Below are 14,549 nucleotides of genomic sequence, written 5' to 3' on the forward strand. Positions count from 1 at the left end.
CCCAAACCTCAGCCCTCTACCCCCAACCTGATAAAAGTGAGTGGAGATGGAGGAAGGATGGAGAGAGCAGGGACAGGGCCTCGGAGAAGGGACGGGAAAGAGGCAGGGCAAGTGTGTTTGGGTCTGAGGTAGATCCTGTATTGCACTTAAATTCAAAAAGTGATCTCATGCTTAAAAAGGTTGAAGACCACTAAATTCTAATCTGACCTCCTTTGTATCACATGCTATTATAGACTCAACTGGGAGAAATGTAATGGGCTCAATAATATGTCTGGGTAAAGCACATTTTTCAGGTGGCATCCTGTCTTTATTAGAAGACATCATGAGATGGAGAATCTACCACTTCCCTTGGTAGTTTGTTCTAATGGTTAATATAATAACAATAATTATTAAAAAGTAAATAAAAAAGATTTCAAGGTTTGTTCAAAAGTGTCTGGTGGTCTCAATTTGGCCTGCAACCTGCTTGTTGACTATTACCCCTGCATTAGAGTGATTGGAGCCTCTTTAAGTCTCGAAGGAAGTAAGGGTATGTCTACACTGCATCCCTAGTTCGAACTAGGGATGCAAATGGAGACAATCGAAGTAGTTAATGAAGCGGGGATTTAAATATCCCGCGCGCCATTAACATGATCTCGCCGGCGTGCTAGTTCGAATCACAGCTGATTCGAACCAGGAAGTGCGCGCCGGGACGCGTTAGTTCGGACTAAAGCCCTTAGTTCGAACTAATGTTACTCCTCAAAAAATGAGGAGTAACATTAGTTCAGACTAAGGGCTTTAGTCCGAACTAACGCGTCCCGGCGCGCACTTCCTGGTTCGAATCAGCTGTGATTCGAACTAGCGCGCCGGCGAGATCATGTTAATGGCGCGCGGGATATTTAAATCCCCGCTTCATTAACTACTTCGATTGTCTCCATTTGCATCCCTAGTTCGAACTAGGGATGCAGTGTAGACATACCCTAACTGAGCACTGATTCCTACTCACATGGAAGCTCATAGTACCTCTGAAGCCAGATTGCTGGTTGTTCGCTTTGCCTTTATTTCATTTCAGCATTTTCAATGTAAGCCATTCTGGAGGAGACTTAGCTCTACTCCAAAAGAATTGTTCTAAGATGAATCTTGGGTAACAAACTTTTAAAAAAAAGTTTGTCTATAATTAATCTAATTTGTTTAATAAGCTAATTAATGATTGTTGGACAAGTGTACAGGAGGCCCCCGACTTGCGACCGCCTGAGTTCTGACCCCCTGCATTTACAACCATTTTGTAAGTGCAGAAGGTGCTGAAACCCCCCCGACTTACGTCCTGGGTCTGCATTTACAACGGCGCACAGCGCCTGTTGTAAATGAGGGTTTGCGTTACAACGCCCCCGACTTGCAATGCTTCCCCAGGAACCAATTGCGTCACAAGTTGGGAGCCTTCTGCAGTCAAGAAAATTAATAATAATAGTTTCAAGTGACTAAACCAACTAGTTTTTCATTTGATTCATGCATTAAATGAGGGGGGAAATGTAAGAATCAATATCTATCCCTTTAAGGAGCACTTACAGTGAAATAATACTTTAAAAACTCCCACAATTATTTTGAGATGACTAAATGTGCTTTTTGCAGAAGCTATTGACTGAGTTTTATTTGCCCAGTAGAAACCCCAGTACAAGTAAATAATGCTACACCTTTGAGCCCTTTTCTCTTTTCATTGACCTACATATGTAAAAGCCTAACTCTTTAGAAAAGATAACTTTTCTCCAACCTGATTGTGTGTGTCAGGGTCTTGTTAATGCCATTATCTGGCTGTGAGATTACAGGTAATTGTGATTAAAAACAAACAAAAACAAGATTAGGTTTCTGTAATCTCATTCAGAGGTCTGTGTTGCCCCAGGCAGCCCTATCAGGTATTGTTTGAAGAGAATCTGAGATCAGCCTCCTCTCTTTTTCTCATCTGGGATGGGCAAATTGCCTTTTATTCCCCCAACACAAATGGAAGCCTTACCGATCAAATGGGTGTACAGAGTAGAATTACATGCAATGTCTTCTGGTGTCTCAAATGCTTTTTTCATATTGAAGCTCATTCTACCATGTCCAGCTCATGTGCTAAGAGCAGTACAGTTTAAATGTATATTCTAAAGCAGAGACAAGCAAAAGGATCTGGCAGGCCTGATCTGGCCCACCAAGTGAGTTGATCCAGCCTGCAGAGGCCCTGCTGCTCCCTCTCTCCCCCGGCCAATCAAGGCCTGGGGGCAGGGGGAACATGCAGAGTCTCTTTCTGCCCTGCCCTCACCCTGCAAGGAGTGCGCGCGCATGCTTCTGGCAGGGTGGGAGGAGACTTTGCATGCTCCCTCCATCCCCAAGTCCAGATAGGCCTCAGGGCGGGAAGGTGTGCGCAAAGTCTCCTCCCACCCTGCCAGGAGCACACAGTACTTATAAGCACCGCACACTCCTTGCAGGATGGGGCAGGGCGGGAGAAAACGTCATGCGCTCTCCCCCACCCTCAGGCCTATAAGGGCTTGGGGGAGAATGGAGTGCGTGAAGTCTCCTCCCATCCTACAAGGGGCTCAGGAGTTAAAGTGCTGCTTCACTTGCTTCCCCTCCCCAGGCCCTGATTGACCTGGGGGTCAGCATCCTGGAGCACACAAAGTCTCCTCCCACTGCCAGGGGGCACAGGTACCTAGAGGGAGCCACCAGCTGTTCAGAAAAGCTGGCCGTTCTCTTGGGGAAGGGTAGGCAAATACTTTGTGCACTCTCCCACCCCCAAACCAATCAGGTTCTATGGGTGGGGAAACATGGAAGTGTCCTGGGCCTGCTCCTTCTGAAGTGGCTCCTGGTCAAAAAATATTGCCCACCTCTGTTCTAAAAAGAAGTGTAGCAGCTCAGTGTTAAATAGAAAGTAACAGGGAGTAAGAAATTAGGCAGTTGGTATAGAGAACAGTAATTTGAAATAGAGTATTCAGTGAGCCAGACAGTATCAGAGAGACAGCTTCAGATAGCAGGGGCTGCAGATGATAAGGGTTTGGTTCCAGTAACAGTGAAGTTGTGGAGAGGATCATAGAAGGCCAGAACTCAATGATGGGGATGGGTTTAGAGCAGAGGTGGGCCATATACAGCTGACGGGATGGAGGAAACCCACTAAGCCTTTCTATCCGGCCAGCAGCCACCCTGCCAGTATCCGCAGGCAGGGAGCAGTCCAGGGGCTCAGAGCAGCTACTCCATCTGCCTCTGTACAAAGGGGAGGAAAAAGCTTTGCAGGTTGCCCTGGTCCCTTTACACATCTCTCAGCTTCCATTGGCTGGGAGCCAGTGAGAGCAGAGAGATTATGCTGGGGGCAGGAGCAGTGCGTGAAGATTCCTCCCCATCTGCATAGCACAGAGAGGCACATGGAGCAGGCAGCCACACTGAGCTTTGGGATGTAGCAGGCAGGGAGCCCGGCAGAGTGTCCTATTGGGATGCTGTCTGGGAGCTACCCAGGTAAGTGTCTCCCGACCAGAGCCTGCCCTGGCACACCATCCTCTCTTGCACCCCAACTCCCTGCTCCAGGTCACCACCCAAAACTTCTGCACCCCATTGCCCAATGTCACACCTCCATCCTAGACTCCATGCCCTCTCCTACAACCCTCCCTCTGCTCTGAATCCTCTCTTCTTCCAATATCCCCTCCTGGACCCCACACCCAATCTGCTGCCCTCAGTCACAACCCTCTTTTTTGTCCAAACTCCCTCTCAGACCTACCACCTCTCCTGCACCCCAAACCCATGCCCCAAACTCCCTTTTGCACCTCACCTCTGTCTCAGAACCCATGCCCCCTGCATTGAAAAGTGCAGCCTCTGACTACTTTCCAAAACCTTGGCGTGGCCCCTCATCAACAATGAATGCCCACCACTGGTTTAGAGGGAGATGAGGCTTTAGTATAAGTGCAAATAAGTCTGTGATGAATTTTATAACAAGTAGGCAGGGGCATTGAGTTCTGTGTGTCTAAGGTGCCTCAGTTCCAGGAATATTCCTGGCCTGGAGCCCTGCTCCTGCAAAGTTTGGGGCCAGGTCTATGCCCTGGCTCCCCATGGTGCCCCTGCAGGCCTCCCCCAGTGTGTCCACTGGCCCCTCCTGCCAATCCCGGGTGATTTAAAAGAGCCTGTGGGCCTCCATGTGAGGGGCTAGAGCAGCTTTCTGCCTCTCCCACTCCACTCGCAGCTGCTGGAATGTCTCTGCAGCCCCTGGGTTGCGTGTGGGTGTAGGTCTCCACATGCTGTCCCTGTGGTAAATGGGAGCTGCATGGGTGGTACCTGCAGGTATGCAGAAATCAGCTCTATTCCCTGCCTAGGAGCTGCTGCTGGGGGTGGGAGGTGCTCCAAGGAAGTGCAGTATCTCCTCCCCCCAAATTCTCTCCCAGAATTGGCATCTCTTCCCCCCTGCATGTTGTCCCACTCCCAAACTCCCTCCCAGAGCCTGCACCCATCACCACCTTCCTATGCCAGCCCTAATACACAGCACCCAAGCTCTCTCTCAGGTAGGGATTTGGATGGTTAACCGGTTAATTGGTAAGTCTCTCCCTTAATGAGCGAGGCTTACTAGTTCCGGTTAAGTAAAATGAATGTCGCGAGAACTACAGGTCCAATGATGCATACCCAAGGGGGAAGGATAGAACCAGGTGGACCATTTTAGTAAATAAAAGATATTTATTTATGATAGTGATGGATTTATAGTATTTATTCTAAGATTTTTAATAGACCGTGTTAATAATGAATTTACGGTATTTATTATATTTATTCTATGATTTCTAGTTAAACGTGTCCGAAATATGGGAATGGCAAGGGGAATAGTCTCTATTCTAAAAATATCCAGCTGCACTAATTAAATAACAGTGATAACTACAAACTCTATGTACTACCCAAAACAACTATAACACAGCTTATACAATGAAGAAAATCAAATCATACGTACCAACTTACACAACACACGGAACATTTCAAAGATTTCAATTCGGTTGTGAAGGCCTTGGTTACGCCCGAGAGTCGGGGGAGGTGGCTGGTCAGTTGGTCAGGCCGGCAGCGCTTTGAAGTATATGGGAAGGCACATGTACAGTGGTACGTGTGTTGCGAAGACCCCCTCGAGTGAACTGTGCGATGGGTATTTATCCCCAAATCTGCACATCACTTTCCCGCGCTTGCATATTACCATATACGGCCCAACTGTCACCAAGTGGAGGTCTGTGTCCCAGGGGTTGGGCCGAAACTGTGCAGGTTTCATGCGACCAGGTAAGCCCCGCAGTTCTCATGCCAAAGTGACGGGTGGGAGAGTCTGAGGCTATTTTCCCCTTTTCACACCTTCCCTTTTTCTAAAGGCAATGGTATGCAGGAAGGGTGCGGCCAGTTTCTCCTAAGGAGTACTGCAGCCCACTATAGCAAGAGCGGCCTGGCCAAACTTTTTACTGGGGGGGGGGGTGTCAGTTTTTTCTCTAACACTGGAGTAGCTCCCTGCTTCGCCGCAGGCAAGGGCTGCTCCAGCCCTGTAGAGCCCACCACAGGCAGGGGAACTCTGGCTGGCTGTCCCTGGTGGGCCTGGCCTGGGCATGTTGGGGTACTCCTTTGTCCGGCCAAAGTAGCTCCTGTCCATGGCGGGAGGCCCACTCTTGCCCAACCACGGCCCCCTCCTTCCCATCTCCCCTTTAATCATTTAACCAGTTAAACACTATGGCTGTGTCTACATTGGCACCCCTTTCCGGAAAAGGGATGCTAATGAGACACTTCGGAATTGCAAATGCCGCGGGGGATTTAAATATCCCCCGTGACATTTGCATGAACATGGCTGCTGCTTTTTTCCGGCTCGGGGTTTTGCCGGAGAAAAGCGCCAGTCTAGACGGGATCTTGCGGAAAATAAGCCCTTTTCTGGAAGATCCCTTATAGGCCCTGGGAGTAGATTCCTATAGGGGGATTCCTATAAGGGATCTTCCGGAAAAGGGCTTATTTTCCGCAAGATCCCGTCTAGACTGGCGCTTTTCTCTGGCAAAACCCCGAGCCGGAAAAAAGCGGCAGCCATGTTCATGCAAATGCCGCGGGGGATATTTAAATCCCCGCGGCATTTGCAATTCCGAAGTGTCTCATTAACATCCCTTTTCCGGAAAGGGGTGCCAGTGTAGACACAGCCTATGTTTAACTGGTTAACCAATTAAACAAGATTTTACATCTACTCCCAGGGCCTGACTGCCCACACTGTCTGCACCCAGACGCCCTCCCAGAGCCAGCACCCTGCATCCCCTTGTGCACCACAGTCCCCTGCCCCAGTCCAGAGCCTGCACCAAGCACCTAAACACCCTCCCAAAACCTATACCCCAGACTCACAGAACCTTTGGGAAGTAGTGGGAAGGGACTTGGACCTGTTCTGGGCATCTCCTAAAATTCTACAAACCTGCTGCCCCTGCAAGTAGAGAATTTTTAAAAGCTGGATTTTGCAATCTGGGAAAAGCATTAAGTTGGATATGGTTTATTTTGGGTGTAGTTAACATTGTGACTTTCTGTAAGGCTGATGCTTTGGGAAGGCCATAAATGTAACTATAATAGAGATGAAGAAATATTTGAGTAAGTCCCTTTATGATGGGTTGCATCACAGAAATCCCCTTGGGACTGTCACCCAGTGTGCTGATCATGCTACTGAGCTTGCCTACCTACCCTCTGGGGTGCTGCACTGCCCTGTCTTGCTGGGCCAGAAGCTCCAGTCTCCCCCAGCAAAGACACAGAGTTGAGGTAACAGACCCCCCAGCAGAGCAACACAGATGCTGAACCGGCTCAGTTCGGGCAGGGCTTAGTTATAGGGACTTAAATAGCATCCAGGAGCACAGCCTTCAAAAGGAACCAAAACCCCAAGTAAATCCATCTTACTGTATCTAAAAATTTTGCACTGGGAAAGCTCTCTTTATCCATGGAAGAGAGAGATGCACAGTTGTGCCTTGTCCCAAGTAACAATTATTTACACTGGATTTGATAATAAACAAAAGTGTTTTTATTAAGTATAAAAGTAGGATTTAAGTGATTGCAAGTGAAAACAGATAAAAGGAAGTTACTAATCTAAAATAAACAAAACATGCCAGCTAATCCTAATACAATAAAAGAGATTGTTAATAGATTATAATTCTCACTCTAGTTCTTGTTCCAGATAAAATCCTCCAAGACACAGCTGATCTTTTTTTCTGTCCTGAGTCTAACAGCTTCTTGTGTCCTGTGTATCCTCTTAGTCTTAGGTGGGCAAGGCAGTTTCAAAAGCCAGTTGAACATGATCATTGATTGCTTCCCATTCCTTATATAAAAGTTTCCTCAGGGCAGGAACCCTTTGTTTAACTCTTCCCATCCCCATGGAAAAATACAAATTTAAAAGGATTCCAGCACTAGCTGGTGTGGTATAGTCACATGTCTTTGTAGGACCAACAACAGTTTTGGGCTTACATAGTATCATGAGCTTTCTCATCTGGAGAAGTGGGTTTTGCCCACGAAAGCCCATGATACTATATATCTATATCTATATCTATATCTATATATTTGTTAGTCTTTAAGGTGCCACTGAAATACCCTTTTTAAAATGTACAGACTAACATGGCTACCCCTCTGAGACTCAGGAAAAACAAAGCCATTTACAGATCATTACTTTTGAGCACCAGGCTATTAAGCCACAGCACTATTAATGGCTCTTGCTAGAAATTTTAGATTAAAAAGCAAGTTTATGCTTCATATTTCTAACTTTAGTTACAAGAATGATACATGCATGTAAATAGATTGTACACATTCAGGGGAATCACAGGCTCTTGAATGATAAGTTACTTGACCTGTTTTGTATAAAGCATATTTGAGTTATACATATTCATATTCAAATACATATTTCCATAAATTAATATGGGGTGAAATGTCACATCTTCCAATCCTGACTTATGGTTCTGTGACTTATGGTTGTTCAGTATTCTTTGTTTATAGCTGATAAAGCATGCCCCAAAGTCTGAGGAAGATGTAGGCATTGAAATTTTATTCATGGCACCTTCAAACTATAGTGGAAGGTACTTTTTAAAATTATAAATTAGATTTAATGGATTCTAGCATGTTGACACTTTTTTCCTATCAGTTCTCCCTCCCCCACCCTTAAAGCTCCTTCATCCTTAGCTAGCGGCAGACGTGTGAGAACATGAACTCTGTAGCAGGGAGACACTGCACCTTGTAAAACATGGGTCTCTTTAGTGCTAGACACACAGACCTCTCATGAACCAAGGAGTAACAAGCAGTAAGAATCTTTCTGCTCTTGGCAGCCAGAGAACCCACCCGCCTCTTGAAGCACAGAAACAAAGTTTCAAGGGAAAATAGAAGTTGTGAGGTGTTTTCTGGCAGCAAGGGCTCTACCTCCCTTCTGCACAAGTCTTTGGGGTATTTGGTTGGAAGATGTAGGTATAACTGTTTTCTTTAACTGAAATATTTAGTTAATTATATTTGTGTTAGAGAAGCAAGTAGAGACCTCAAATGAGATTGGGACCATTTGTACCATTTACTATATAACTACATAATGAAAGAGAAACCCTGTTTGGAAGAGCTTACATTCTATATAGAAAAGACAAAGGGTGGGAGAAAAGATGAATTATCCCTGTTTTACAGATGGGGACCTGAAATGCAAAGAGTGACTTGCACAACATTATATGGAAAGTTTGTGGTGGAGTTAGGAATTGAATCTGGGTCTCTTGCATCCCAGTTCAATGCTGTGACCACAGGACCATATTTCATTTCAGAGCTGTGGTTGTATTACTGGAGCCACAATCCCAACTGGAAAGGTATCAAGAGAACCCTGAATATATCTGCTACCATAAGGTCAGGGTGAGTGGATGGAAATCTATTTACACATATTTTAGAGAGTTTGTACATTTGTCTGTCTGTCCGTGAGTCAGTCTGTCTGTGAGTCGGTTTGTTCAGGAACTCCTAAACAGTAAGAGCTATAACCGCCAAATTTGGTAGGCAGCTTCCTTTTACCATAACTTAAAGTCAGCATTTGGTTGTGCCAGGAAAATGGGATGTGCTTGGAATCCAATTGTTTACCATCATATGGGAAAGGAGGGGGAGGGACAGTTATACTGTGGAATGACCAGCGGTGTGTATGACCATACCAGGAAGAGAGTGGCCAGCTGGTGCCAAGGGCTTTCTATGTTGCCTACCACCTGCCCAGATAAGTCACTCCTTTACCCCATACCTCTTCCCCCCCGTCCTCAGATGGCCAGCAGCCCCGCCACCCCAGCAGGCAGTGGAGCCCCAGCCCCTTCCCCAGAAAAGCTAGAGGCCATGGCAAGTTAGTGCTCAAAGTAATGATCTGTAAATTGCAACTCAATCCTGCTCCCCCTCCCCATGAGGAGCTACTGGGGGGGCTAGGCAGCTCAGCTCCAGCCTGCCAATCCCCCCAACGAAGCACCACAAGCTGGGAGCAACAGGCAGCCCAGTCCTGACCTGCCCTAGTAAGGAAACACGGGCAGGGGAGGTGAGGCAGCGCCCTCCCACCCACCACAAGAACCACTGACTGGGCCAGGGAGTGCCCACCAGGAGGCCCCACCAGGGCAGCACAGCTCCAGATATCTGGGAGGAGCCGCTGTTGGAGCAGTGCCAACCTCATCACCATGGATGGCCCCAGTAAGCCCGCATTAATCAATCACCAGTACAAATTGTCATTGTGAATATTATTTGTAGTTAGGGTTGCTAGGTGTCCGATATTTTCACCTCCTGTCCAGTAAAAAAAAATCAGAAAATACTGGATACCTAAAATGTATGGTATTTTCTGATTTTTTTCCTGGACAGGAGGCAAAAATACCGGACACCTGGTAACCCTAGTGCATGGGCCCAGCCCCCCGCCTCTCGCTCCGGATCTCGACACCCCTAACCCCCCGGACCCAATGCTTACCTGGTTTTGCAGGGAAGCTAAGTTCTGGCTTGAACAACAACACAAAATGGCCACCAACTCTGCACTCACTCTGAAAGGGGCCATGCTGTTTTAATGCAGTTTTATTATTTAATTTAATTTTTTTATTTTTATGTTTTTGCTTAATAAGACTCGGAGTCCTTCCCTTTTTTTTTTTTTTTTTTTTGGCGCTCAACAACTTTGGTCTCCTCCCTCTCCCTCCTCTTTTTCCCTCAACAGAATTTTTCCCTGGTGTTTTTTTTGCGCGAGGGTGGGTGGGTGGTTTGGTATTTTTGGTTCAACCATCCGTCAACCCTATTTGTAATGGTTAAAGTGAGGGACTGGATACCATGAAGTGGCCAAAGTCAGTTAATAATGTGGGCAGAGTTTCTGCACATTTTAAACTATAGCTTTTCCAGTGCATGTTAAGCTTGAGATGCTGGCTGTAACTTCCTCTGACCCCTTTTAGTTCTTGCTCTTTTGAGCAAAACAGTCAGTTTTGTGAAATCAGATAGTGGCTTTTTCACATTGACAGACACTGGGGTCTAGATTGAGATGATCAAACTTGTGTGGTGTGATCTCAGATCTCTTCATTGTACCACCAACCCTCCCTTCCAGTTTATTTTTCTGGCAGGTTTTAAATGTGTGGTCTTCAGTGTGCTGCTTCATAAGGGAATGGACTAATATTGAGAGAGCCTTGACATAACAATGCACTTCAGAGGAATCTCACCCCTGCCAGGGGCTGTGCTACTATCAGAATGGTCCTGTTAGAGAGTATTAGACAGTTAACTAAGGCCAGGTCTACACTAAAATGGAATATTGAATCAAGATATGTGACTTCAGCTATGTTAATTATGTAGCTGAAGTTGACATTCCTTGTTTAAAGTTTTCTGCCATCCCCACAGCAGAAGACTTCTGTCGGCTTCTGTTACTCCTGGCACAAGCAGGAGTACCGGATGCTTGGGGGGGGGGGAGAGAAGAGGCGGGGGAGAGGGGGAGGAGAGGCTCTGAGTTTGATTTACTGAGTCTTAACTAGACTCACTAAATCAAACTCCAGAAGATCAATCACGGCAGCATTCATCTTCTGTTTATTGAAGACTTGGCCCACAGCAACACTAAGGCCAATCTGTGTGCAGGTTTGGAATAGGGTAAACACTATAACTCTGTAATTGTTATACTGTCTTATTATAGAAGTGTTTGTTCTCAGATGTTCTCAAGACCAATAAAATGTTTTAATTAGTAATTTAGGCTGTTTGTCCCAAGTGGTTTTGAAATCCTGTTAAAAATATTTCACTGTTGGATTGCGTAGCTTTTCAGTACATCTCCTTGAGTAGCTACTGCACATGCCATGCATTGTAATGTTATCTGTGGTATGATCCCTTGTATTGACACATTTTACCACATGGCAGGGAAGCTTTATTCCTTAACAGTAAATGCTATTCAGATTAATTAAAAGAATACTCTCTTATAAAGTTATGCAGGGATCTGAGTGATGCTCTGTGGACAATGGGTTAGCTTTTGATTTAAAGGCATGTCTGTCTTTTTAGTCTGTTCTATAGAGGTGTTTAAAGTAGTTAAAAAGAATTCTTGGACAGATCTACTGATGTTGAAAAACTACCACTTCAGAGACAATCTCAGTGGATAAAAATAAACGATTAAAAAAAACACACAAAAAGTCCAATTTTTTTAAATTTAAATTTGATTTTTTTATGTAAATGAAATACAGGTTTATTTTTTTAAATATACTTATTTAAAATTAAATGTGAAAATAACCTTACTATAATTTATTAAAATTAAATACAAAACTGTAAAGCAGCACGTTTGCCCATTTTAAAGAAAGTCAAACCATTCAAATATTGGAAGTCACTATTTAGAGTTTGTAGATGTGCTAGACCAGCTTTTGACATCAGTAGACTATTCTTCAGGTGAAAAGAGAATATTTTTTCAATGACTAGTTTGTTAAAAGCAAAGAAACCAATTGTGAGTTGAAAAAAGCAGAAAAGCTTACATTGTATTCTTTGCATTTCTCTTCTAATTTATGAAAAAGCTAGGAGTGAAAGAGCTACTAGTTATAACATCTTTAAAGACAGAGTGACCAGAAACAATCAGCTTAAATTCACTAATTAGCTATACTGATACTAATAAAGTATATAAATACATAAATGTTAATTTTACATACAGAATGCTGTGATAAACTTTTTTACGTATCCAGCATTTGAGATGTAGTATTATTTAATACAATATTAAAATACTGTTTTTGTGCATTTTTAATTGAATTTCAATTTCCATCCAAATAGAGCTTGATACAAATCACTAGTAAAAAAATGATAATCTAGCAAATAGAAAACGGGGACTGGTCCATTTCTCAATATAATACAAATATAATAATTAAGAATCTGAATACATTAAATTAACCTATATAATTGCTTAAATAAACATATATTGGTATAGTTCTTGTTGCTAACCAGAAACACCAAATTTAGTGTAAAGCAGGGGTGGGCAAAGGCCAGCCCAAGGGCCAGATCTGGTTGGCTGGGGTGAGCATCGTAAATTGATGCAATGTTACCTGTATGATTTTTCAGAGTCTGAAACAATAGACTGTGTGATCTGTCCATTTATCTCAAACAGGATCTTGTAGGATTCCATAAACTTCTGCTTGAAGAAAGTGATGAACCTTCCATGATGAAAATGGTGAATTTTCTATCTTGAAGTCACTATTTTGCTATCGCTAGGAACCTGTCTTTTCTCTCTCTGTCCTGCTAGGACCTGCCTGCAATAGCATGTTGCTCTCCAGCTTTTCTTCACAAGAAGGAGTTAATTAGTTACAGTGCAGCACCCTGCATTGTTAGGCAGTCAGGCAGCAGCATTGTCAGGGAGCCTGAGCACGCATAGGTGCTAGAACTATGGGTGTAGAGGTGCTACAGCATCCTTGGCTTGAAATGGTTTCCATTATATACAAGGTATATAGTTTGGATCAATGGCTCACGGCACCCCCAATGTAAAAATTGTTTTAGCACCCCTGAGAGATAAAGTCAAGTATGTATCCAGAAAGCCACATGAAATGGTAGCATAGGCTGGTGAGCAGGGCAACCTGGAGAAAAGCACAGCAGTTGGGGAGTTAGGGAGATGAATCTCAAAAATAAACCAGAAGCACCCTCCTTTCTCTTCTATGGCACGCATGGCGAGAAGGAGGTTCTGTGCCAAGATACTACAACAATATTCTAGGAGTCAAATTGGAAGAGCATAGCAAACAATCTCCTCCTCAGAAATGACCATTGATGAATTTTATGTCAGTGATTGTTTTCAACTTTCAGCCACTTGTAGCTGTGTGTGTTTTTGTAAGGAGATGGGAATGGGAGGCTATTGTTGAATTATCATGAAACAACTTTTATTTGGACTTTAGAGGTTGTTGCCATAGATTCTAGGGCTTCTTGCTATGGAACTTGGTCTCATTGTGCCATAGAATATAAGGAACCCTGATTACACTTACAAATCTTATGAAGGTTTGGGTGTGGGTGGTGGGAATTAACTATGGTGCTCTGACATGGGAAGTATGATAATGTCTGGGTAGATGGTCTCTGAGCACAGCATGGGCCACATAGTGAAGAGGGAGGGATGGGATGGGATAGATTAAAAAACACTCTTTCCCAGTTACTGCTGTCTTATGAGTATGACTGAGCTTCATGGACTCATTCCTCCCTCAGGGGACACAGGTGCGCAGAGCTATTTTTCGTTAATCACTAACGTAAATTAAAACATGTTCCTTTGCATTAAAATAATTAAAATAAGTTACACCCTGTATTTTTTATTGACAGATAATATCTTTGAACCTTTAGCTCACCAACTTGCTCTCAGCTGCAAGTTATTTTTCCTGGCATACTTAACCCATTGTACTGAATGTGAAAAGTGTTATAGGTGGAAAAATCCCCTGACAGCAGTTGGTGGTAGTGTGAACTTTTAGTCATTGTACTCATTGGAAATCATGTTTTCAATGTCTCTTATGAGCTCAACCTGCCCCACACCAAGATGAAATGTACCGAGTATGGGTGGGTCATGTTTGATACTTACCAGGGGCTTAAACATAAAGTGGATTGTAGAACTATGATGTGGTTTTAAAATAGATTGATTGCTGGTGAAGGAGTGATGCTGTCGAGTCTGGAACAGTTTGGGAAAGAGCAAACACAACCTCTGCCATCTCTGCCTTGAGGATATTTTCCTGCTTTTTTGAGGGACAGGCTGATACATGAAGTAGTGATACAATGTTTGTTGTGGTTTGTCTCCTGATTTTTGAGCTCATGGATTTGGCAGCCCTGCTTCTTACTAGTTGGAGCATCAGCCCACACTTTTTGCTACTCCTTTCACTTCTAGCCAGTCTCAAAGAGGTTGACTGAGGCCATGGCTTTGTTCAGCGATAAGGTCGAATTTATTAAGATTGATTTTTTTAGCATCCAGTTTTGTAAAGTTGAAAGTGAATATCTCCACTTTGTTCAAGAATATGATGTAGTTCAAAGTAGTGCACCCACAGTAGAGTGGCTACCATTGACTTTTGAGAGCAATGTACTGTAAGTAGCTATCCCACAATGCCTGCGCCCCTTTGCATTCTGACTTATGCTCCGGGTGCACGCTGGGACCAAAACTGTGCAACGAGTGGCTCTGGGTA

The 14,549-nt window shown here is 44.3% G+C and overlaps 1 protein-coding gene across 5 annotated transcripts in view; it reads left to right on the forward strand.

The window, feature by feature from the left end:
- Window positions 1–14,549, forward strand: part of CSTPP1 (centriolar satellite-associated tubulin polyglutamylase complex regulator 1) — a 133,727-nt gene that overhangs the window by 6,902 nt on the left and 112,276 nt on the right. The window contains exons 2-3 of one of the 5 annotated variants that reach the window (XM_075927617.2): window positions 8,739–8,823; window positions 12,518–12,580. The exons of 1 other annotated variant lie outside the window; for it this stretch is intronic. The gene's annotated coding sequence lies outside the window, so the exon portion shown is untranslated. The remainder of the gene's footprint in view (window positions 1–8,738; window positions 8,824–12,517; window positions 12,581–14,549) is intronic. 3 more of the 5 variants (XM_006135343.5, XM_075927619.2, XM_075927620.2) reach the window with 3 other exon arrangements.

This window comes from Pelodiscus sinensis, chromosome 5 (genome assembly GCF_052426305.1).
Source record: "Pelodiscus sinensis isolate ZL-2025 chromosome 5, ASM5242630v1, whole genome shotgun sequence".
Taxonomy (NCBI): Eukaryota; Metazoa; Chordata; order Testudines; family Trionychidae; genus Pelodiscus; species Pelodiscus sinensis.